Source organism: Aquarana catesbeiana, linkage group LG05 (assembly GCF_042186555.1).
Source record: "Aquarana catesbeiana isolate 2022-GZ linkage group LG05, ASM4218655v1, whole genome shotgun sequence".
Classification (NCBI taxonomy): domain Eukaryota; kingdom Metazoa; phylum Chordata; class Amphibia; order Anura; family Ranidae; genus Aquarana; species Aquarana catesbeiana.
In genome coordinates this window covers 573,280,839-573,306,206 of record NC_133328.1, presented here as the reverse complement: position 1 = coordinate 573,306,206, position 25,368 = coordinate 573,280,839, and positions in this window count along the sequence as shown.

Here is a 25,368-nt window from a genome sequence, read left to right as displayed (position 1 = left end):
CTGCCGAAAGTTGTCATTTATTTAGAGAAAGATTCTTATGATAAAAGTTTATTCAGACGGCTTTTGACATATAACATCCTAACACAATGATTTGTTTTGGAATTCTGTAACTGAAAAATGTATGTTTTCCTCTTGGTACTATTAAGTGGGCAATAAAGTGGATGTAAACCCACTCTCATCCTTTCTAAACTACTGCCATAGGGGTTATCTATAAGGATATACATGCCTCCTGCGTGTATCCTTACCTGTCAAATGTCTCCCCTCTGTCTGTTATGAGACCCGAAAAAATGCAGATTCTGTGGGTGGGTCTGTTGTCTGGAGCTCGGTGGGCGGAGTCGTGATGTCAGTAGACTCCCCGCCCACCTCTACACGCCCCTTGTCAACATGCATTTTCTCCTGTGTATTTCTTACACTGAACATCTGCTATGATCACTAACATCCCGTCAAAACCCAGAAAAGTCACCACATGGCTTCAGCATGCCCAATCATGCTGAGTTGTGCAGCCAATCCTGGGAGAGCTGGAGAAGAGAGGAGGGGATCTGAAGTACACAGAATGCCTCTCTCAGGCTGGTGCATGAGATATGTAAATCATCTGTCACTCACAGCAAGGGGGAAGAACTGACTCCAATTTCTCTGTGTGTCAGTTTTTATCTCAAAAAATCTCAAAAAAGTTCTTGTATCAAAAAAAGATAAGAGGACTGCTCAGAGCTGGATTAACTCTTCGTGGCAAGACTGGGCACAGATGACACAAAATCCTATACTGTACAAGGTGCAAGCCTTAATGCCTTAAGCCTTAATTTTTTTTCCCGGGTTTACATCCACTTTAAGGTAAAAAATCTTCTGTGTGCAGCCACCCCCCCCCCCCCAGCCCCAAATACTAACCTGAGCCCGATCTCAATCCACTGTGCCTGACAGCAGCAGCTCTTCCCACTCTCTCTCCTCACTAGACATAGAGGCAGCAGTGGGCGCCATTGGCTCCTGCTGCTGTCAATCAAAACCTGTGAAGAGAGAGTGTTGGGCTTGGCCGAGCCATGTTAATGGGCACACACACACTGTGGCTCGAGCCCACACAAGTGCCCCCATAGCAAGCAGCTAGCTATAGAGAAACCTGGCAGCGGGGAGGAGCCAGGAGTGCCAGCGGGGGACACCAGAAGAGGAGGATTAGGGCTGCTCTGTGCAAAACCATTACACAGAGCAGGTAAATATACCTTGTTTGTTATTTAAAAAAGAAAAAAACATTTTTCCTTTAGAAACACTTTAATGTGTTTGTTATGTGTCTATTTTTGCATAATAATCCAGAGTCTGGAGTATTGTCTGCATTTTAATTAGAGCCCTGCTCTTTCATTATGTCGCTAGATCTTCAGAGTCTGGGAGCAGATTTCTGCAACTTGCTGGTAGGTAAAAAAAACAGCAAGTTTAAATGGGCATTAACTGATATAAATGCTGGGTGACTATAGGTCACACATTCAATGAGCAACTTGTGTTTTCCTCTTTTGGCAATATGATTCCCAGCAACACAGGGAAGGGATGCAAACAAGTACATCAGCAGGCCAAAGGCTATAAACGCTGGCTATTTTTTTGCAAGAATAAATCTGTTTCTAAATAATCAAATATATAGTATATTAGATATAAACAATATATAAATAAGAATTTCGGCATTTACAGTATAGTATAACTCGAATTGAATAACATTTAGTTTGAGAAACCTTTTTATATTCTTGGTTTGTGCATCTTAGGCCTTATTCACATGAGTGTTGAGGCTTATAAACTGTGAATGGGCCAGGAAGTGTCTTAACAAAGACCTCAATGGCAGGATTATCAGATATTATTAACCTGAAAACTGCAGATCTAAGAATATAGAAAATTATTAGATATATTGATATTACATGGAATGTTAGTAACTGGGTTAACTTGACAGCAAAAATCAAGGTAAATTGGTTTTCATCTGTGGCAAGCTTTTCTCCTAATAAATGTTCCTTAACAGGTAAGTTTTTGCTCTGCAGACAGAATTCTTGATATACCAGGCTCTAAATCCCTGTCCCTGTCCCAATCTAAGTAACAATTCCTATGGACAGTAGTAGTGGCAATGTGATTCTGTCACTTTTGGTCCCACTATGGCTCATAGTAGCATGAGTATACATAGGAGTATACAGTGTAGGTTGTAGTCTTCATTGACAGGTATATTTTCATCTTTGCTTTCCCCCAAAAAGGGTGATCGATTGTACCTCCCTGTGTCATGTCCATTGTGAATTTTGCAGTGTAAATCTCCTCCTAATGCCATCAGATAAAGTTGAATGTTACCAACTAAACCCTCTGCAATATCTATGTTTGTTTTGCTACTTCAACGCAAAAAGAAATGTAGTTGCACACAAATCTCAACACATTCCTTCCTGGCAATCCTAACAAGTTCCATGTCTCCGTTTTGCTGACTAGCCTTTGTGAGGGACTATAGAAGGTGTTAGTCAAGAGCAGCAGGTGGTAACTAGCATGCCAGGAGGGGTATGGAGGAGCTCCATGGAAAAAGGGGATTGCAAACACTGCAGGACAGTGAGAAAGGTGTAGCAGAAGGAAGAAATTGTAACAAGGGGATCATGTTGAAGAGTGGAAGTTGTTATGGATAAATGATATCAGTGTGAAGATGCACACTTGGCTACCCATGTAGAGCAAATTATGCGACACAAACACTGACTGCAATTTTAAACAATTGGCAAAATGTTTCCAGAAACAAGGCAATTTCAATTTCCAGGAATGTGACCGAATGCAATGAGAAAATGAATTACAAAAGTCCTGGGCAGCAAACTTGGATGCATTTCCAGTCTTATTTACAGTTGTGACTGGCATGGACCCTTAAAGCAGAACTCCGGGATTTTCAAAAAATCCCCCATTAGTACACCCCACACACAAAACACTAAACAGTTATTACATTTGTGAAACTTCTTACCATTTAAGAGATATGACTGATTGAATTTTCAGGAATTCAATTTTCTGATTCAAAAAATGCAGCCTGTATTCTGCCCAAAAGGGGGTGTTAGAACAATGATTGTATCATATACTCTTCTCTCTCTCTAACTGTAATCAGCCTACATTTCCCACAAATCCTTGGGATGGGAGTGAATGTGGGAGGGTACACTAGGCTTGCACATGTAAATCTAAACTCGCCCACTTCAACATAAATCACACCCCTCATTCTGCAGCCAGCAAGCCATAAATAACACACGTTATGATAGGTTACAACCTTATAGGTGCAAAGCATTTTAATATAAATCCATATTAATATAATATTAATTTAATGCATTTAATAAATACATTTAAATTAAATCAATACATTTAATGCATTTAATATAAATGCAAACCAGTGCAGCTTATCCGTGTTCACCAGTGCCGAATGTCAGGGACTACCATGTCAGGGACCACCATGTCAGGCACCACCAGTGCCAAATGTCAGGAAACACCAGTGCCGCTTGTCAGGGACCACCATGTCAGGGACCACCAGTGCCGCTTGTCAGGGACCACCATGTCAGGGACCACCAGTGCCGCTTGTCAGGAACCACCATGTCAGGGACCACCAGTGCCACTTGTCAGGGACCACCATGTCAGGGACCACCAGTGCCGCTTGTCAGGGACCAAGATGTGAGGGACCACCAGTGCCGATTGTCAGGGACCACCATGTCAGGGATCACCAGTGCCACTTGTCAGGGACCACCATGTCAGGGACCACCAGTGCAGAGCGGGATTATTATCAGTAATTTCTTTTATATACACAGTGGGTATCTCCCGCGGTGTCCGGTATTGTTATATGAGAACGCCAAATGCTGATGCCCCGCCCCGCCATTATTATGATTGACAGCGCACTGTTCCTATGATGGCGGGGGGCGGGACATCAGCATCGGTGTTCTATGCTACCTATATTGTACCTGACACAGCGGGACATCCCCACTGTGTCATACAAGTAATTACTGATGATAATCCCCGCTCTGCACGGAGATAGCAGGCGGGCAGCGACTGGGGGATGGTGTGGTGCAGGGGAGCAGTGAGGTGCAGGGGGTGGTGCGATGGGGATAGAGTGGATGGGAACGGAGTGGAGGTGGAGTGGAGGTGGAGTGGAGGGGCGGTGACTGGCAGGAGCAGAGGAGGAGGAGGGAAGAGAGAGGAGAAGGAGGACACCTCCTCCATGGGCGGCACAGACAAGGGGCTGTGAGACCCCTCCTCCCACAACATGTCTGCTTCCTCCTGCTTGTTTTCAGAGGACTACAAGGGGGCGTATCAGACCGCTGGCTGAGCTCAGGAGAGGGATAGCAGCCAGCGGTCTTACAAACAGGATGTCAGCAGACAATAATGGTTTTTCAGCAAGTTCAGCAGCCTATTAGGCCTGATTCACACCTATGCATTTTTATTGCTTTTTGCATTTTGCAGATTTGCACTACAGTCCATTTATCGTGGTTTTCTATGGAACACGTTCTGTAGTGCAAATCAGCAAAATGCAAAAAGCGCTAAAAATGCATAGATGTAAATCAGGCCTAACAAAGGAACTACAGAGCTCTGAAGAACATGAATGGCAAAGTTGGTGAAAGTAGGAGATCAGCAACAAGGACATGGAAAAAAATTTTTGGCTGGAGTTCTGCTTTAAAGACCTCAACAGCTTTAAAAGATTGTAGGAGCTTATTCTGAGATACAGAAAGAGGAGGATTTTCTAGTATATTAAAATGGAAATGTAATCATAACAGTTTGATTAATGTTTTTTAACATAAGAACATACATTCCACATTAATAATTATGTCATGAAAATGAGTGTGTGCTGTAAATTGCCTCCCACATTGCTCCGGTTTCTTCTTGGCTGAGGTCGCCATATTTTTTTTTTGAAGCCCAGAGCAGTCATTTCCCTGTTGAAAACTCTCCTGCTTTTCTTAAGCCTCATGTACACTACAGCTGCTAAATTGAAGTTTAGGAGCAGTTGGGTGTTATGCCGTGTACACACGGTCGCAATTTCCATAGGGAAATGTTTGATGTGAGCTTGTTGTCAGAAAGTCCGACCGTGTGTATGCTCCATCGGACATTTTCTGTCTGAATTTCCGCCAACACACGTTTGAGAGCAGGTTCTCAAATTTTCCGACAAAAAACTTTGTTGTTGGAAATTCCGATCGTGTGTACATAAGTCCGATGCACAAAATTCCATGCATGTTCAGAATCAAGTACAAGACGGAAGCGCTCGGTCTTGTAAAACTAGCGTTCGTAATGGAGATAGCACATTCGTCACCCTGCAAATTTTTAAATCTTTCAATGAAGCGTATTCTCTTCTTCTTTATAATGCTACAATAATGAAGTTGCTTTGCTGCTGATATTCACAGAGTTCTGACAAACTGATTTTTTTATTATTTCTCGTGATCTCTTGAACGATATTTGTTTTGGTTTGTTTTTTTTTCTCAAGATCTCCAGAATAATATTTTTTTATTTTTTTTTTTTATAGTGATCTTTTTTTTTTTTTCTCAAGATCTCCAGAATTTTTTTTTCTTTTATAGTGATCTCCATGATAATTTTTGTCGTTTTGTGTGTGAAGTTACCACAACACCATTATTATCTTGTATTTATTAACTTCAAAACAGGTTGGTTGGTGTTGGTGTCCCTTGTTAATTTGACATTGTATTTTTGAAATGTACCTGCCTAGTCACAAACAAACTGTCCTTTTTGAAGTAAAACACACAGCTAAGTATTTGTCCAAACAAAAATTCAAAATTTATTCGGGGTCCTAACAAAATAAAGAGGAAGACAACGCTGTAGAAATAGTTAGAATTGGTGAAGCCTTTGTACCCTAGGGCAGACCAATTATTTGACAGGCAAAATTGGTAGCCTGAGGAGTCCATTCAATAGGGAGCACAATACGGTCCAGTACTCCAAGAGATCGGGAGCAGCAGCAGAAGACATATATGTCCCTAGGCTGTGATCTTACAACAGCCTGCGTCTTTGGCCAGACCACACCAAACCCAGGCCATCACTCTCAAGACTTCCTTGCATGCTTTCTTCCAGGCTGTGGCTGTGGTGCTGGAGGTGTTGCAGGAGGTGGTGGAGGAGTCATATGGTCCAACTCACAGACATGGCTTTTATTGGTGAGTTGGCCACTCACCCCCTTATTTAGGACCTAAAATATGACCTCCTCACAGATGAGGCGTTGGTCCTCCTCCATTACATGCATTTTACTGGCCGTCATACATGCAAAGGACTCCTGGACACTAGGGGTGGTTGTGAGGACCGCAGTAGCCTGCCGAATCAAAGTAGTTGCTGACTCCTCCATGTTCCTTGTCTTCCTGGTCCTTTTTGTTGGAAGGCGGAGGGGAGGAACCTGGGATTCGCTTAGGCTACTGGGCACGGCCACCTCCTGGCTGCCACTTTCCACAGCCACATCCTGGCTGCCACTTTCCATGGTCTCCTCCTGGCTGAGACTTTCCTGTGTATGGTACATAGTTTTAGATTTTTGGTCATCAATCACACACAATTTTGAGCTCATGACTGTTGTAATTTGAATGTTAACAAATAGAAAAGACTATCATTCTGACCCCAGCATTTTTCCTGGCTCAAGCTGGGCTCCTCCACATCTTCCTGGGTGGAAGGCCCAGGTTGTACGTCAGAAGCCTCATCTGAGGTGGAAGGAAAAGTGGAAGTAAGTGTTGATAGCGATGGCCTGGGTTCACTATGGTCTGACAAAAACTGCAGTCTGTCATAGTACCAGAGCCTAGGGACATAAATGTCATCTGCTGCTGCTCCTGATCTTATGGAATTCTGGACCTTTTTGCGCTCCCTATTATATGGGCTCCTCAGGCCACCAATTTTGCACTTCAAATAGTTGATGTCTGCCATGGGAATCACCGGCTTCACCAATTCCAACAGTTGATCCAGCGCTGCCTTCCTCTTTATTTTGTTGATATAAAATTGTTTTTTCACTTGCCACAGACAGGGCAGCTCCCTGTATTTATCAATGAAGTTGGGGAGGAAGTCATGGTCATTAAATGTATCCATTTTCTCTGTAAGACACAACACAAGACAAACCCTAATGTCAGGCTAAACTCTCCTAATCTTGTCCCAATATAGGCCTCAATCTATAAGCAGCATAGGCCACTAACCACTGATGCCCTAAATTAAAATTGTACCTTCATTTGCACGATCGGCGCTTACACTACTCCGTCCTCCGCTCACAGATCATACGTACGACACACGCATGTTATGCTTTATATACACTGTGCATGCGTGAAACTCTGCCCCTGACCTTCTTTCTAGTGTATTCCCCGCCCCTTCTCTTTTGGCACAGTGGGAGAGTACATGGCGGAGAGATAACAGGTGCATGAGAATAGCAGCAATGAGGAGGACGAGGAAAGCCCGGAGCCAGAAACGTCCCGATTTAAGAGGAGATTTAAGGCCTCAAATATGTCTTTTGTAGAGATGGTGGAAATGGTGGACATCTTGAAGAGGGCCGACTATGATGGGAAGTATGGACCGTACAGAAACCCAAATGTGAGAACGGCCAAGATCATGACTAAAGTTGTGAGAAGTCTGCAGTAAAATTTTGGGGTACAACGATCCAAGGAGCAATTGAGGAAACGCTGGTCAGACCTTAAATTGAGAGAGCAGGATCAGTACAGAAGGATCAGGAAACTGCTGCAAAAAAGTAAGTATTTCTCCTGTGTTCCTATTATTATTATTACTTGCATGCTGCTCTATGTGCTTTTCTTTACTGTTGTACAGTTTAAAATGGAGTTTAAAATGGCAAGTTTCTGGTTCGTGGGGACAGCAATCGTTCGTAGTAAACATCGTTCGTTCGTTCCCTAATACAATGTTTTTGGCAGATGCAGGCTAACTACATTTGTTCATGCCTATTTGTATTAAAAGAAGTTTAGTACATTGTTCTAGATGGGTTTGTAACTAGAATGAAATGCAAACTTGATTCAGTGTATACTGTAAAAAGAGGACACTCAGCAGCTGTTTACACATCTGGACCCAGGAGCACTAGTGTGGGACACCAGAACACCCTTTTTAGGGTGTCCCACACAGGTGCTCCAGTGGATACTAGGGGTCTCTCCATGTGTGATACTTTAACAAAAAAGGTAAGTATTCCAGCTTTAGAAAGGGAAAAAAACATGTTTTCAGCTTGGAACTCTGCCAAAACAGACAATTTTACGACACCTCCAAGCAATGTTTTATATTCCTATTTCTTGCCTCAAATATATGTGTGCTAAGTATACCTTTTTTGTATTCACAAAGGGGAGAAAAGAATCGGGACATCTGAGGACACCAGGAACCCCACACCTCCTGAAGTAGGGGAAATCCCCACACATCATGAAGAAGATGTGGAGGGAGGAGAGGTTCAGGAAGTGGTGTGTAATGTGGGCGAAATAGTGACCACAACAGGTCGGTGTCTGAGACCACAGCTTCAGGTAATGGATGTATGCCTGCATATTTATAATACATGGTGTGTTTTTCTTATTTTTAGGTGATGTGGATGTTGTGGAAGAAGAAACTCATTTCACCAGTGCAAGTGCACAAATCCTCATCAGGGTGATCATGGTGCAATCGGGATTTAGAGAAGGTCAAGGAAAACATCAATGATGTACAACAAAAATGAAGAACATCATTGATGTTTTAGGCAGAATCTAAAACACACAACAATTGAACAGTTTGCTGTTGATTTTTTATTTTATAAGTTTTAAAGTAATTTTAAAGCCAAATTTTGAAGATGCACACAGTGTTGTCAACTTGTGCTATCTGCCATCACGGGATATCAATGTACGCGTTTTGTGGGTGCAACCCCTTCCTCGCAACTAAGGTAGATGAGAGGAAGGGGTTGCACCCCTGAAACATGTCCATTGATCCCCCATGATAGGAGCTAGCACATGTTGACATTAGGCATGGGATCAGGAGGAAAATCCACATTTTGACTCCCAATTTGTGTTCATCTTCAAAATGTGGCTTTTACAGGGGTGACCTCACCCCATCTGATGAAGGCAACATCAACACAGTTTTGACATACTAATGTCTCCTATTACCTTCACTTTATCAAAGTTGAACTTTGTAAGTTCCTGAGTTGTGTTTGTTATGTTTTTAAACATGCCTGTTTAACCAAAAAAAAGGCTTTTTCTACTGTCAAACATAAATGTTATACACCAAAGATGTTGGTTTGTTAAAAAACCCTTTTCTACCGCACATGTGATAGTGCACGGAGTAAAATGTTTTTTACTCAACAATGTGTGGCTTCTTCTTTTAATGCTTAATACCAGTTTTTGGAGTAAGTTGTTGTAGTTACAGTGACAATGGGGGGTATTTACTAAAGACAAATCCACTTTGCACTACAAGTGCACTTGTAATGCAAAGTGGATTGTGTGTGTCTGTGTAGCAGACCCACAACATAATAGCTGAAGATGAGATTGTCACCTCATGTATTAAATAAATTACGTTTGCGCTATTGAAGAAAATGGCAAAACATAAAAGGCCATTGGAGAACCTAGGAGACAGCTAAAAGAAACACAAGCAGTAAATCAAAGGAAATATGAGTTCAGTTTATAACAAAAAAATGTATTTAAAAAATGTTTCACACATTGTCTGCCAGATCAATGGCCCCCCACCCACAAAGTACTCTACATACTTTTGTCTTACTTTGCGGGCGCTTTGGGGGGGCAAGCCAGGACGGCCAGCTTCGAAAGCCGTCAGGGTTGAAGGATCAGGAAAGCCAGCCTCAGTCCCAACTGAGGCCACATAGTTTGTTGCATTTTTCCTTAAATAATTATGGAGTATGCAGCAGGCAAGGACAATATGATTCAGTTTATATTCCGCCATGTTGATCTCTGTGAGAAATAGGTGGAACCGGCTGGCCATTATTCCAAATGCATTCTCCACCACTCTTCTGGCTCTGGCCAGCCGGTAATTAAAAACTCTCTGGTCCAGGTTGAGGGCCCTAATGGGGAACAGCCGCATCAGATGGTCACCCAGCCCAAACGCTTCATCAGCAACCAACACAAATGGGAGACCAGCCACATTGTCTTCCGTAGGTTGCAAGCCCAACCCGCCATTCTAGAGACGTCTGAAGAACTCAGTGTAGGCGATGACTCCACCATCTGAAATCCGGCCATTTTTCCCCACATCCACATACAGGAACTCGTATGTTGCCGACACCACCGTTAACATCACAATACTTTTAAACCCCTTATAATTGTAATAGTATGACCCTGAGTTGGGGGGTGGGACTATGTGGATGTGCTTCCCATCTATTGCCCCTCCGCAGTTGGGAAAGTCGCACTGCTGAGCAAACTGGGAAGCCACAGTCTGCCATTCCTGTGGGTTTGAAGGAAACTGAATCAAACAAGAAAAAAAAAATTACTTTTGCACATAGCATTGCAAGCAGATTAGACACAAACATTCTTGGCCAACATAAGTATACATTTATTGAAATGAGTATTTAAAGACAAAAGTATAAGGTCCCCTTATCAGATTCCTCACCCCCTCTGATGGCCCATTGTAAACATTTTTTTTTGGGGGGGGGGGGGTGTTTTGGACAGGTAACCCTCTCCACTTCATTGAGAGCTGAATGCATAAATAATGTGTGTTACTTTGGCCAGCCCCTCCTTACTTACGCTGCTGGCAGCCCATTGGACAGGTAAGAAGTGTCATAATCCAAAAATATGAATACACACTGTCCAAATTGAAGCACATTTTTACATTCTGCAATTACCTATCAAGATAATGGAGAACAAAATTTTAAACAGTACCATTTGAAAGTATTCAGGCAGGCCCTTGCACTACATGCTATGGTGAATTCATCCATAAATCTGACCACAAAAGAGATAGGTATAGTGTGTATGGGTTTGGCAAAGTCAGCAGATAGAGTATTGGTATCGGTTGACTTAGCAGTTGGGGGGTATGGCAGGCGCAGCACTATGAAGTGCCTTATGCGCTGTGGCATTAGAAGAATTGTAATCTCTAACCTTTTAGTCCAAACAAGACTATCTCTTACTCTATAATTCCTCTAGCGCCGTTCTATGGAAGCAGTAGGTTTAAAGAGCACACCAAACCTTTATGATATCTTCTTTATTAACTTCAGATTTTCTTCATAAATAACACTGACAATTTAGCAGCAGGCAGTGCATGTACAAACATGTGTTGAATAAGGTATAACAAAATGGCGATTCAACTGTTCAATCTTGTCATTTTACATACAGTACAATGGTAGATGTATTTCTCTCTTCAGTATCTGTACTCTCACTTTAAAGTTCCTTAGACACTTTATGATCTCTCTGAGAGGTATATCTGAGGCTTCAGAAATAGTTTTACTTGTTTGATATTGCAATTTGCAGTTTGCACGCTTGTTTGCTTGTTTAAACTTTTGCTATGCTGTTTTGTGATGTTTGTTTGGTTTGATTTGTTTGATTTGGTTTGGTGGAACTACAAGTGAACACATAACTAGTTCAGTATACAGTTCTAATCACATTATATAACAATAGTAACATATATAACTGTATTAAATACCTACTTTGGCCACTTGCTTCCATAAAACTGAACTCTGGCTGGATCTGCAATCTGTTCAGGTCCACTCTCTCTGATATAATGAGATTTAGCAATGTGCTGGGTAATTTTCTAGACAAAATAATAGATGTAAGGCTGGCTGTGATTAGCCTAAACTCTTGCTCAGTGTGAGAGTGGCTGTGACTGGCCAAAACTCCCGAGAGTCACAAAGGCTTAACTCTATGCTTTCTGGTTTGCTTCTGTGAACACAATATATAACTGTTATATGACATCCATATATAAAGTCACAGTAAATAACTCTGCTTTTATCTCTCACATGTGAGCATATAAACTGTATTAAGGTTATTAGCAGGTCTAGCTGTATATGCATGTAAGTCACATTAGCAACCTAGGACAGGTCTTAGCTGGCCAGCTACACTCCCACCAACATTGCCTATAATTCTATGTTCTCTATAGTAGGGTTTCAACATGAATTTAGGGAATTTTCCATCAGATTCTCAACTTCCAAGTGTCTTTTATCACTTTCAAGTAGAACAACTAACTGCTGTATAGGACGTTTCAACTTGAGTGGAATAGTGAGACGTTTTCCCTCTTTGTCAAGTTTTGAGTCTCCTATTTGTAACAATGCTCTTCTTACTAGTCCGTCTTTATCTTTTTGAACTTCTAGAACTCTGGCCAATTTCCATTGACCTCTAGGTAAATCTTCTTCTTTCACTAATACTATGTCACCAACTTGTACATTTCTTCTGGGTGTTTGCCATTTACTTCTTAACGTAAGATTGGCTAAGTACTCTTTCCTCCATCTAAGGCTGGCTGTGATTGGCCTAAACTCTTGTTCAGTGTGATAGTGGCTGTGACTGGCCAAAACTCCTGAGAGTCACAAAGGCTTAACTCTATGCTTTCTGGTTTGCTTCTGTGAACACAATATATCACTGTTATCCATATATAAATTCACAGTAAATAACTCTGCTTTTATCTCTGTGAGCATATAAACTGTATTAACGTTATTAGCAGGTCTAGCTGTATATGCATGTAAGTCACATTAGCAACCTAGGACAGGTCTTAGCTGGCCAGGTACAGGGGGAGGGAGGGTTCCAAATGAGTTTTGCCCCCCCCCCCCCCCCCCAAAAAAAAGCCTCTTGCACTATGCATGAATTTAAGGACAAAAATAACACTTGGACACATTTTTGCCTGCATGAGGACAAATAGGACATTCACAGCATATTACAATCATGGTAATTATGGAATGATGAAAGAAATACAATACATTAGCCAACATTAAATACATAGAATGTGATGTTAAAGGAGAAAACTTACCTTAATATAGTCCTTCTGCAGGACCTGTATGATGGCAGAACAGGTCTCTGGAGATGCCAGTCGAGAACTTGATGTCCTGCAGGCTTCTCCCCGTCGCCAAGTACCGCAAGGTGGCAACTAGCCTTTGTTTAGGAGTGATGGCTTTCCCCATGCAGGTGTCCTGCTTTGTAATATAAGGGGACAGTAAAGCCAACAGACGGTGAAAAACGGGGTCCGTCATCCGGAGATAATTCCTGAAATCATCAGGATTATTCTCCCAGGTCTCCCGCAACAAAGGCATGTGCGAGAATTGGTCACGCTGGAGCAACCAATTCTTCGTCCATGAACTCCTCCTCGCTCTGTTCATGGACTGGACTTGGATCAAAGCAAGAACTCCAACACCAAGCCCAAACACAGCACAAACTCTACAATGAGTACGTTGTAACATGGCTTGAAAACAGTCGGCTGATCAGTACGAACTAACAGAACACACTGAAAATCAGAAAGGCCTGAGAAGAGCGAGCTGAAAATCAGAAACGAGCGGACAAGAACGCACTGAAAAACAGATACAAACTATTAAATAGAACGCACTGAAAGACAGTAACAAACTGACAACACGCACTGAAGAACAGATATGAACCCACAAGCACAAACTGAAGAGCAGTAACGAACTGAAAAGCACAAAGCTGAAAAGCGCGAATCGTCTCTCACCAAACTTCTACTAACACGAGATAAACACGAGATTAGCAGAAGGAGCCCAAAGGGTGGCGCACTGGCTATTGAAATTCCTTTTTATATGCTCGTCGTACGTGTTGTACGTCACCGCGTTCTTGGCGATCAGAATTTCTGACAACATTTGTGTGACCGTGTGTATGCAAGACAAGTTTGAGTCAACATCCGTCGGAAAAAAATCCACGGTTTTGTTGTCGGAATGTCCGATCTTGTGTACGCGGCATTACTGTTTTTTTCAGCAGCCCCCGAGCTCTCCTCTATGTTATCTTATGTGTACATGTAAACTCAGTCTTTTATAGTAGCTTAAAGGCAGTTGAGGTTACAGGCATTTTTTTAAGCAGAAAAATTGCATTCAGGACTGTAGTTTACTGGCATTTCAAATGCCAAATGCTTGTAACCACTTGTAATCGTGGTAAACCACGTTTATACGTGTTTGTGTTTATAAGCATTTTTAAACGGGAAATTTTTTCTGATAAATTTTGAACATATAAAAATGTTGAAAAAAAACACAAATTTCACCACATGCTGTTACCTACATCAATGGATAAGTCCAGTAGTGATGAACTCTGGTCCTCTCACAACAGGAGCATTTCCTCACACATGCTCATGATGGGATCCATAGTGAAAACACAAAAAAATAGACAGCCATCTACAAGCACACTGCTCTCTATGCTGCTGCTCTCTGTTCTTTCACAGAATGGCTAAAATTGTTAATAATTTACTTGTTTATCATGCATTGTGGGCATTTGGGAGGATCTCCTGAGGTTATTTTTAAAAAACATTTCTAACCTCAAATGCTCATAACTGTTCCTAAACTCACATAAACTCGTTATGTTAAAGCTGTAAAACTGACATTTTTCCCTGCCGGTTTCCAGCTGTTAAGTTTCCAGCCTTCAGAAGAGGTTTTCCACTGCCCTGTGTACATGAGCCCTTAGTCTGAGAACCTAGGGATGAGCCGAACACCCCCCGGTTCGGTTTGCACCAGAACATGCAAACAGAAAAAAAATTTGTGCAAACATGCGAACACTGTTAAAGTCTATGGGACACGAATGTAAAAATTCAAAAGTGTTTATTTTAAAGCCTTATATGCAAGTTACTGTCATAAAAAGTGTATGGGGACCCAGGTACTGCCCTAGGAGACATGTATCAATGCAAAAAAAAGTTTTTAAAACGGACGTTTTTTCAGGAGCAGTGATTTTAATAATTTTTTTTTTAAATTGTCCCTCTTTTTTTGTTTATAGCGCAAAAAATAAAAATACCACCAAAAGAAAGCTCTATTTGTGGGGAAAAAAAGGATAGCGCAAAAAATGGCCTGGTCATTAAGGGGGCAAGTCCTTCCAGTTCTTAAAGTGGTTGTAAACCCTTACAGACCACTTTCACATACAGGTAAGCCTAGATTAAGGCTTACCTGTAGGTGCTTGCAATATCTCCTAAACCTGCACGGTTTATGAGATATTTACTATTTCCCCAAATGATGCATGATGCATAGTAGCCCATTATGCTTTACCTTTGCAGGGAAATAAAGAGGAAGTAAAATCCATCTGGGTTTACTTCCTCTTTAAGTGGTTAAGTGAATTTTTAAAAGTGGGAACATTTCCAGAGAAAAACATTTTAAGAGGCAAATTTTCAAGACAAGGGACATTTATATGCAACTGCTAAATCGCATATTTTATAGTTAGGATTTGTATGCACAGTTATGGATAAGAATTATGTGCTGACTCCAGTGATGACACAGCAACCTACTGGATACCAGGAAAGGTTAGTATATAGGATGCATTTACATTTCTGTTTATAAAATCGTTAAGCGACTCCTAAAGTGCTCTTAGCGTTCATGCATGCGGGCTGCAGTCTCTACTACCCATCTGAAAAATGATTCATAATGGATCCCTTTTCAGAGGTGGTTTGCAAGCATTCAGGAGGTGGTACTGCTACCTCTTCAATGACTGGGGTTTTTCTTGGCTGTTTTCTTTCCCAGCCAATGGAGGATTTTGGTTCGTAGTTGCATCACAGTTTGCATCAATGTTTGACAGGTGGTGCTGCCTATCAAATTTGACATGTTCAGTTACTTCTGTCAGAAAAATAAACAATCGCACCAGTGGCATGTGTATAAACCCCTCCAGCTGCCAAGTGTAATAGGGCGTACACAAGGTCGGACTTTGTTCGGACATTCCGACAACAAAATCCTAGGATTTTTTCCGACGGATGTTGGCTCAAACTTATTTTGTCTACACACAGTCGCACAAAGTTGTCGGAATTTCCGATCGCCAACCACGCGGTCACGTACACCACGTACGACGAGACTAGAAAAGGCCGGTTCAGAACCAAGCGCGGCACCCTTTGGGCTCCTTTTGCTAATCTCGTGTTAGTAAAAGTTTGGTGAGAGACGATTCGCGCTTTTTCAGATTCGTGGCTTTCAGATCGTTTTCTGCCGTTCAGTTTGTGCTTGTGGGTTTGTATCTGCTCTTCAGTGCGTGCAGCAAGTTCCGCGTGAATTAGGTAGTCATTGTATTCTTGTTCGTTCGTTACTGGTTTTCAGGTCGCTCTTCACAGGCCTTGCTGTTCTTCAGTGCGTTCTGTTACTTCGTTCTGAGCAGCCGACCGTTTTCTAGCCATGTATCGTATGCGTACTCCTCGTAGAGTTCGTGCTGTGCGGGGGCTTGGTGTTGGGGTCCTGACCTTGACACAAGTCCAGTCCATGAACAGGGTGGAGAGGAGTTCATGGACCAAGAATTGGTTGCTTCAGCGTGACCATTTCTCTTATATGCCTTTGCTCCGTGAGATCCGTGAGAATAATCCTGATGATTTCAGGAACTTTCTCAGGATGACGGACCCCGTGTTTCACCGTTTGTTGGCTTCGCTGACCTCTTATATTAGCAGGCAGGATACCTGCATGAGGCAAGCCATCACTCCGGAGCAGAGGTTGGTCGCTACCCTGCGGTATTTGGCCACAGGGAGAAGTCTGCAGGACTTGAAGTTCTCGACAGGCATCTCCCCCCAGGCTCTTCTTTGTGGACATTTACTGCTTGTGTTTGTTTGAGCTGACCCTGACAGAAATGTGTGGAGTCCAGAAAATGTCGTGATTGTGTAACCTTACAAAGCACTGTTGGCTGTTATTTACTAAATGCAAAGACACTTTTCACTACAAGTGCACTTGCAACTGCACTGAAACTGCACTTGTAGTGCAAAGTGGATTTGCCCTTAGGAAATTACCCCCATTTTCTCATAAAACAACAATTACATCACCCCAAAAGTGTTGTAGCGTTGAGACAATAATCCACACATTCTTGATGAACAATCTTTTTAATACCTGCACAATCACATGTGCATTTACCAAAGGTTTTTCTGACAAACCAACATGTTTGTTGTATAACAATTTTTGTGGTGTCATTATCCAAAATCAAAATGTGCATTTTATAGAAAACAGGCCTGTGTAAAACCAACAAGAAAGACACAAATCTTGATTTTACAAAGTTCACATTTGGTAGAACTTGAAGGCAATATCAGACATGAGTATTTAGGAACTGTGTTTGATATTGCGTTCAGATGGGGGGAAATCACCCCAGGAAAAGCCAATTTTGGAAGATGCACACAAATTTCGCAATGTCAACATGTGCTGTCTGCCATCACGGGGGATCAAGGGACGTGTTTTGGGGGAGAAAGCCCTTCCTCACCGCTACTTTATTATTGAGGAAGGGGTTGCACCCCCAAAACGCGTCCATTGATCTCCCGTGATGGCAGATAGCACATGTTGGCACACTGTGTGCATCCTCCAAATTTGGCTTTGTGAAAAATCACAAAAACATTTCGCACATTGTAGCACACAAAAGAAGAAAGTGATTTGGAGGGGTTTTAAACTCGCCCCAAAACATCAATGATGTTTTTATATTTTGGAATAACATCATTGATGTTTTTCTTGAAGATTTCCAATTGTAAATGACACCCCATGATCTCCCCGATCAGGATCTGGGCACTTTCGGATGTGAAAGGATCTTCATCCACAACCTCACGATCACCTAAAAAGAGAGGAACCCCAAAATAAATTAGGTTTCAAAAAAATGCCGCCATCCATCTCTTATCTGAGCCTGTGGTTGCAGACACTCACCTGTTGTGGTGACTAGTTCCACCACGTCTTCTTCCTCCTGCTCATCTTGTGTTGGTGGGATTTCCCCTTCTTCCAGAGGGGGGGGCTCTGGTCTCCTCGGATGAGGGGTGTCCTCCGAGTCTTTTCTCCCCTATGTAAAACAAAAATGGTATAATTAGCACACAGATATTTAATGTCAGAACTATAAAGATGAAACATTGCTTGGAAGTGGGGTACAATGATCTATTTTAGCCGAGTTACAAGATGTAGCTTTTTTAGTGTCCTTTGTCAAGCTTCAATACTTTACCTGTTTAGTACAAGCTTCACAGATGTAGCCCCCCCCCTATAGTATACACTGGAGCACCTGTGTGCCCCCCCCTAATAAAAATGGTGTTCTTTTGTCCCACACTAGTGCTTCAGTGTCCAGATGTGAAAACAGCTGCTGAGTGTCCTCTCCTTACACACAATCTAGTTTGCATTTCATTCTAGTAACAAAGCCATCTACACAACCCAATTCTTTGAAGCCAAGTATAGGGCGTCAAAATGGTGCCCAAATGCATATGGGCTAAACAATGGTATTTCATAGTCCGAAATAAAAATGTGTGATCCGAACGAATAATGTGCCCATGAACATGAAAGTTGCCATTTTAAACTGTACAACAGTTCCTAAAAGAACATGGAGCAGCACGAACGTAATAAACACAAAAAGAATAGGAACACAGCAGAAATACTTACTTTTTTGCAGCACTCTCCGGATCTTTCTGTACTGCTCGTGTTCTCGTAATTTCAGGTCCGACCACCGCTTCCTGAGCTGATCTTTCGATCGTCGTACCCCGAATTTCCAGTGCAGACTCCTGACCACTTTCGCCATGATCTTGGCCTTTTGGACATTGTGGTTGGGGTAAGGCCCATACTTTCCATCATAGTCGGCCCTCTTCAGGATGTCCACCATCTCCAACATCTCCCCAAAAGACATATTTGAGTCCTTTAATCTCCTTCTGGATTGGGACGTTTCAGGCTCCGGCCTTTCCTCCTCCTCCTCCTTGCTACAATTAGCACGATCCTGCTGTCTATCAGCCATGTGCTCTTCCCCCACTGCGCCGAACGAAAAGGGGCGGGGAATAGACTAGAAAGAACGTCAGGGGCGGGCGGAGTTATACGCATGCACAGTGTGTATAAATCGTAACACGCGCGCATCTTACGTACGATCTGTGAGCGGAGGAAGGAGCATCGGAGACGCCGATCGTGCTAACGAAGGTAGGATCTAAACTTGGGCCTATACTGCTTCGAAATGGAAGCCTATATTGTAACAAGATTAGGGGAGTTTGGCCTGACATTGGGGTTTGTCTTGTGTTGTGTCTTGCAGAGAAAATGGATGGGTTCAACAACCACAATTTCCTGCCCCTGTTTATTGACAAATACAGGGAGCTGCCCTGTCTGTGGCAGGTGAGACACCCCCATTATAACCACAAACAGAAGAGGCAGGCAGCGCTGGAGAAACTGCTGGAGTTGGTGAAGCCGGTGGTCCCCACAGCAACCATCCCTTATTTAAAAGCTAAAATTGGTGGCCTGAGGAGCACTTATCTTAGGGAGCGCAAGAAGGTCACAGATTCCCTGAGGTCCGGAGCTGCAGCAGATGACGTTTATGTCCCCAGGCTGTGGTACTATGAGAGACTGCGATTTCTGTCAGACCACATTGAAGTCAGGGAATCCCTCTCTACTCTTCCTTCCACGCTTCCTTCCACCCCAGCTGAGGCTTCCGATGTCCAACCTGGGCCTTCCAGCCAGGAAGAAGTGGAGGAGCCCAGCTGGTGTCAGGTATAGCATTCTTCTACAGATTTCTGGGCAATAAATAAATGATGTTTACTAGATGTTATTATTGATCATTAATTGCTGATTAAAAAAAGTGTTTTACATATCAATAGACAGTAGTGGGCACCCAAAATTGGGACAAGAATGCAAAATGCTGAGCTCAGAAGGATAGTCTGTTATATTTGTTAACATTCAATTTGCAGCAGTCAGGAGGTGAAAATTGTGTGTGATTGATATAAAAAATACTAAAACTATGTCCCTTTCTCATACACAGGAAGACCTCAGCCAGGAGGAGGTTGTGGAATGTGGCAGCCAGGAGGAGGCGGGGATTAGTGGCAGCCAGGAGGAGGCGGGGCTAAGTGTCAGCCAAGAGAAGCCTGGGACAAGTCGCAGCCTGACTGAGTCTCAGGTTCCTCCCCTCCGCCTGCCATACAAAAGGGCCAGGAAGGCCACTCCCAGTCCTGTGCAGGATTCAGCATACAGGCTGATCCAGGAGGCTTCTGCATCCCTCAGAGCCTTCCCCAGTCCTGCAGAGGCCTTTGCCTGCATGACTGCCACAAAATTGCAGGGCATGCAGGAGGGCCAACGCAAGCTCTCTGAGGACCTGATTTATAAAGTCCTACGTAAGGGGGAGAGTGGGGAACTGACACCCAAGACGGATGTCATTGAGATCGACGATCCTCCTCCTCCTCCTCCTCCTGCTGCCACAACTCCACCACCACAGCCAAAGCCTGTAAGGAAGCGTGGAAGGAAGACCAAAGAGTGATGGCCTGGGTTCAGTCTGGTCTGACAGAAGATGCAGTCTCTCGTATGACCACAGCCTGGGGACATAGATGTCATCTGCTGCTTTCCGGATCTCTGGGACTTCTGGACCAGACTGCCCTCCCTTAGATTTGGACTCCTCAGGCCACCAATTTTGCTTTTAAATAATTGATGTCTGCCCTGGGGGTCCAAGGCTTCGCCCACTTCTGCAGTTTCTCCAGCGTTGCCTCCCTCTTTGTTTTTTTATAGTTGTGACCCCTTAATAAAATTTTTTTAGGTAAATTCTACTCTCCTGTGTGTGTTTTCATCCAAAAAGGACAGTTTGTTGGTGACGATTCAGTTACATTTCTAAAGTACAATGTGAAATTAACAAGGGAGAACAACACCGAACAATCTCCTACAGATTAAATAGAACAACATATTAGTGGTGTTGTGGGAACTTGTCACCAAAAACACACAAACATTTTCGGGAGTACAAATCAAAATCACCAAAAAAAAAAAAAGAGAAACACAAAAAAAGATTCTACATTAAAGCCAAAAAAAAAAATAAAATATACAAAAATATGTTGTCAGATGTGAGAAATCAAAATATATTGAGGGAATCCCGATAAATAGTAACGAAAGAAGTTTGTGAGAAGTGTGTGTGAATATGAGCAGCAAAACGACTTAATTCTTGTCACATTATAAAGAAGAAGAGAGTGCGCTGTATTAAACCATTTTTAACATTGCAGCGTGACGAAAGTGCTGTATTCATTGCGAACGCTAAGTTTACCAGAACGAGCTGTCCCGTGTCGGAATTTCTTCTGAGCATGTGTGGCACTTTGTGCGTCGGAACAGGCCACACACGGTCGGAATTGACGCGATCGGATTTTGTTGTCGGAAAATTTTATCTCCTGCTGTCCAACTTTGTGTGTCGGAAAATCCGATGGAAAATGTCCGATGGCGCCCACACGCGGTCGGAATTTCCGACAACACGCTCCGATCGGACATTGTCCATCGGAAAATCCGACCGTGTGTACGGGGCATTAGTGTTTAGGTGGGGGATAGGGGGGATGGTAAAATGTGGATCAACTGGCCCAGAGTTCTGGGGAAGAAGCTGTTATCCTCATTGACATGAGAACAAGGTACCCCCTCCACCCTGTGTTGGGGGCAAGATTGGTGTGGATTTTTGGGTTAGGGGGGAATTTCACCTTTTTTTTCTTGGTTTTTGCATGGGGTGCCCCCTCAAATTAGATACCAGATGCAAAGGCTATTTTGTTTTTTGCATGGGTACCCATTAAATTCCTATCAAAACTGAAGGGCCTGGTATGAATTAGGGTTGCTCGGTGTAGTGCCAGCCCCCCATTCCATTGGTTTGACAATCCCTTGCCTTGTACCCTAGAAAATGGCCATTACTCTTTTTTTTAATATTCAATTCCCATTGACTTCAATTGGGTTTGGATTAGTAATGTTCCATGAACATGACCCAATGATACTGTATGTTTGGCTCATCACTAATCCTAATAGATTTACTGGATTTTCCCATACTGGCACTGGAATTTCATATATGTATGACTGTGGTAGGGACGTGAAATATAAGGACTTGTGTGGAAACCTCCAGTTTTTTCAACAGTTTGGTTTACTTTTAGTCATTTTTATTCAAGAAAATAAAGTATTTATTATGTGAAATCTCTGCTATCATCAACATAAATTATCTTCTAAAGGAAAAAAAAATGTGAGTTGATATTATTATAATTTTAATATTTACATGAAACAGAAGCTTCTTCCAGCATTTTGCACAGATGCCTGTTTAACAAGAACACTGCACGGTCCATTGAACGGACGTGTTGGGACACAAAGTGAAAAAAGATGAATCAACTGCTCGCCTGAAAGTTAAAAGTAGTTTATAAATTGTCAGTTTTCCCAGTTTTTATTTAGATGATCACGTCAGTAACAGGCATGCTGTGCATTGATCAAGAGGCTTGAATTTTGATCTGGACAGTGTGAGATCAAGATGTCTTTTATGTTTAGGACATTGTTGACATAAATTAATAGACTCCATGTTCTGGTCAATCAAATCCTTTATATACATGATGTTTAATTGATCATTAAATATGAACATTACGCTAATTCAGTAAACAAATATTATGTCCCAATTAATATACAGAATGGGTGAATTATTTAATAAATATAATATTTCAGTCAATCAGCTAATAATTAAAATGTCTCAACCAATTACCTTTAGGTTTATTTCGGAATTAAACATAATGTTCAAATCAATCAATCACTTGATACCTTCCAATGTCAGTTAACATACTATCTTTGTTATTTAATTAGCATAATTGTCCAACAACTAATACAGTGTCTAAATCAATCAAATAGTCTAATACCCCAATCATTAGTGTAATACATTTCACAGGTCAACAATAAAAAAAATCTCCCAATTAACTAATTACGAGTATGTTCCAGTTATTTTCTAAACATAATGTTGCAGTTAGTATTTATACTTGCGCTTATTCTGTAAGGCAAGGATGGGCCAATAGGCAGGTTTTAGTATGACTAAGTACCAGGGAAGGTGTGAAACACATTAGCTGTGCTGTATTTGTACCCCCATTGTTGTATGGATTGTCGTTTTTTTCTATCATGATCATTAAAGGTGATTTTATGGAAGTGCAGCCATCCAGACTTTTCACTTTATGCTTCCTGATTCATGCAGGGCCAGCACCCTTTCCATATGCAGAGGTAATGGAGTAAAGGGATTTTGTTACCTGGAGCGGAGTATTTCTTCCTCAAGGCAGGTTTTACTTATCTGAAAAGCTTGATGAGTTACTAAGTGTTACCACACATTGCACTTCAATGCAGTGTTTTGCTCTTCTTAAAGCAGAGTTCCAGGCAGTTTTTACAACACCCCCCCCCCTCCCCCGCATTCGTGATCAGTTTCTGACACCTATTTGGACACTTTTTTTTTTTTTTTTTTTGCAGCAATGTTACTACTTTATATTTATGCTGAATCCTCCGCTTCCACCGTGCCTCGCTGTGGCAGGGTACGTCATGTCCACCTGCCCACTGGCTCCAGGGATATGAATGCCATCAATCCCAGGAGTCAATGGCCATCCGCCGCTTGTAGCATCGCACCACACTTGGTACTATATGCACGTGTGTGAGTTCAGGAGATGAAGTCCAAATGCAACAAGCTTAGGGAGATGCAGGGGTAATGATGAGTTAGGGTAAGGAATGATGGAATATAGTAAAATATAGTAAACCGATGAGACACTACCATGTTATAAGCTAGTATAAAGCTCTCTCCACAAAAAAGAAAAGAAAAAAAATGTGAAAGGGGGTCCAAAATTCTCTCCGTTTGATCTGTTTCCCCTTTATGGAGGTAAGGGAGAAGGCCTTTTCAGGGTATTTGTTTTTTTTTCCTGTTTCTTCTCTTTTTTGTATATCAAAGCCTGTATGGATGGTATAATATTTTTTATTTCTAAAGAGTATTTTTTTCCAACAAAGGTTTTCTTTTGTATCTTTTTTTTTTTAATTGTGGGCACTCTTGGTTGTAATAATATTTGAAATTGAATAAGCCTTTAATGGAAAAAAGGAATTCCCTTTGTTTGACCTAACAGCCTATTCCCTACTCTTCTTTCCATATAATTACACACGTCCAAACATCTGCATCCATCATTTACAGTTTTTATTCTGATCAGACTTTAGTTCCAATGTGAACAATGGAGAAAAATGATTTATTCTGTTTGTTCATGTTTCTGTATTTTGTATGTTTTCTTTTCTTTACATGAAACTGGTAATTGGTTTCCCAGCATGTCTTACTGACCTGTTGTGAAAACCAAAACATATATCAAGCCATTTGGGCTTTTGGCAATGACCCCGCTGTCAAGTTAGTATTCCTGCACAAATACAAATTGTGTTCTTCCCTGAGCTGCAGGACGCGTGATAGCCTACAGAATTACAGTCAACAGTCAACCCGCTTACGCCTGTCATTGAATTTAATGTCCTCAAGACATTTTTTTTTCTTTTCATTTGCTTCACAAAATGCCAAACCTGTTTTTCATTGTAAAAAATAAATATAACAGGTGCACGGAGTAACATTTGCATCCACAGATTATTAATGCCCTAGGTTACCAGAAGTACAAGGAATCTTTAAAAAGAACTAGAAAAATAAGCAGTAAATAATTTTTAGGAATTGTGAAAATAAATATAAAATAATACCTGACAAAGACGTTGGTAAATCACAGCAGTATGGTCTTTGTTGATTCTTTTTCTTTAATTTTTGTACTAATTAGAATACCCAGCATGTAAATATAAACCTGCGAACCCAGCTTCCTGTTTTGTCAAAAAGGTGTTTTTATGAACATTTTAAATACAATTTATTGTCAGCTAGCACATATTTTGAGAAGTTTTTGTACTATTTACTACAAAACATGATTTTCACATTTTACATGTTTTTTTGCTCCAAATTTCCATGAGTATGGTAAAGAGGATTTGAACTCAAAAAGTGAACACTTATTATGTTGTACGAAACACCAAGAAATAATTGCGCCTGAAAATGTCCAACGACAGCTCAATCACAGCCATTGAACAGGTGCACTGGCCTCCTGTGTGTGTTTTCTGCAGTGCCATTTTTAACCAATAGCGGACTGCCCCATGTACAGTGCCTTGAAAAAGTATTCATACCCCTTGAAATCTTCCACATTTCATCATATTAAAAACAAAAACATAAATGTATTTTATTGGGATTTTATGTGATAGAGCAACACAAAGTGACACATAATTGTGCAGTGGAAGGAAAATGATAAATGGTTTTCAATTTCTTTTACTAAAAAATATGTGAAAAGTGTGCCGTGTATTTGTATTCAGCCCCCTTTACTCTGATACCCCTAACTAAAATCTAATGGAACCAATTGCCTTCAAAAGTCACCTAATTAATAGAGTCCACCTCTGTGTAATTTAATCTCAGTATAAATACAGCTGTACTGTGAAACTCTCAGAGGTTTGTTAGAGAGTCTTAGTGAACAAACAGCATTATGAAGGCCAAGGAATACACCAGATAGGTCAGGGATAAAGTTGTGGAGAAGTTTAAAGCAGGGTTAGATTAAAAAAAATATCCGAAGCTGTGAACATCTCATGTAGCACTGTTCAATCCACCATCCGAAAATGGAAAGAGTATGGCACAACTGCAAACCTACCAAGACATG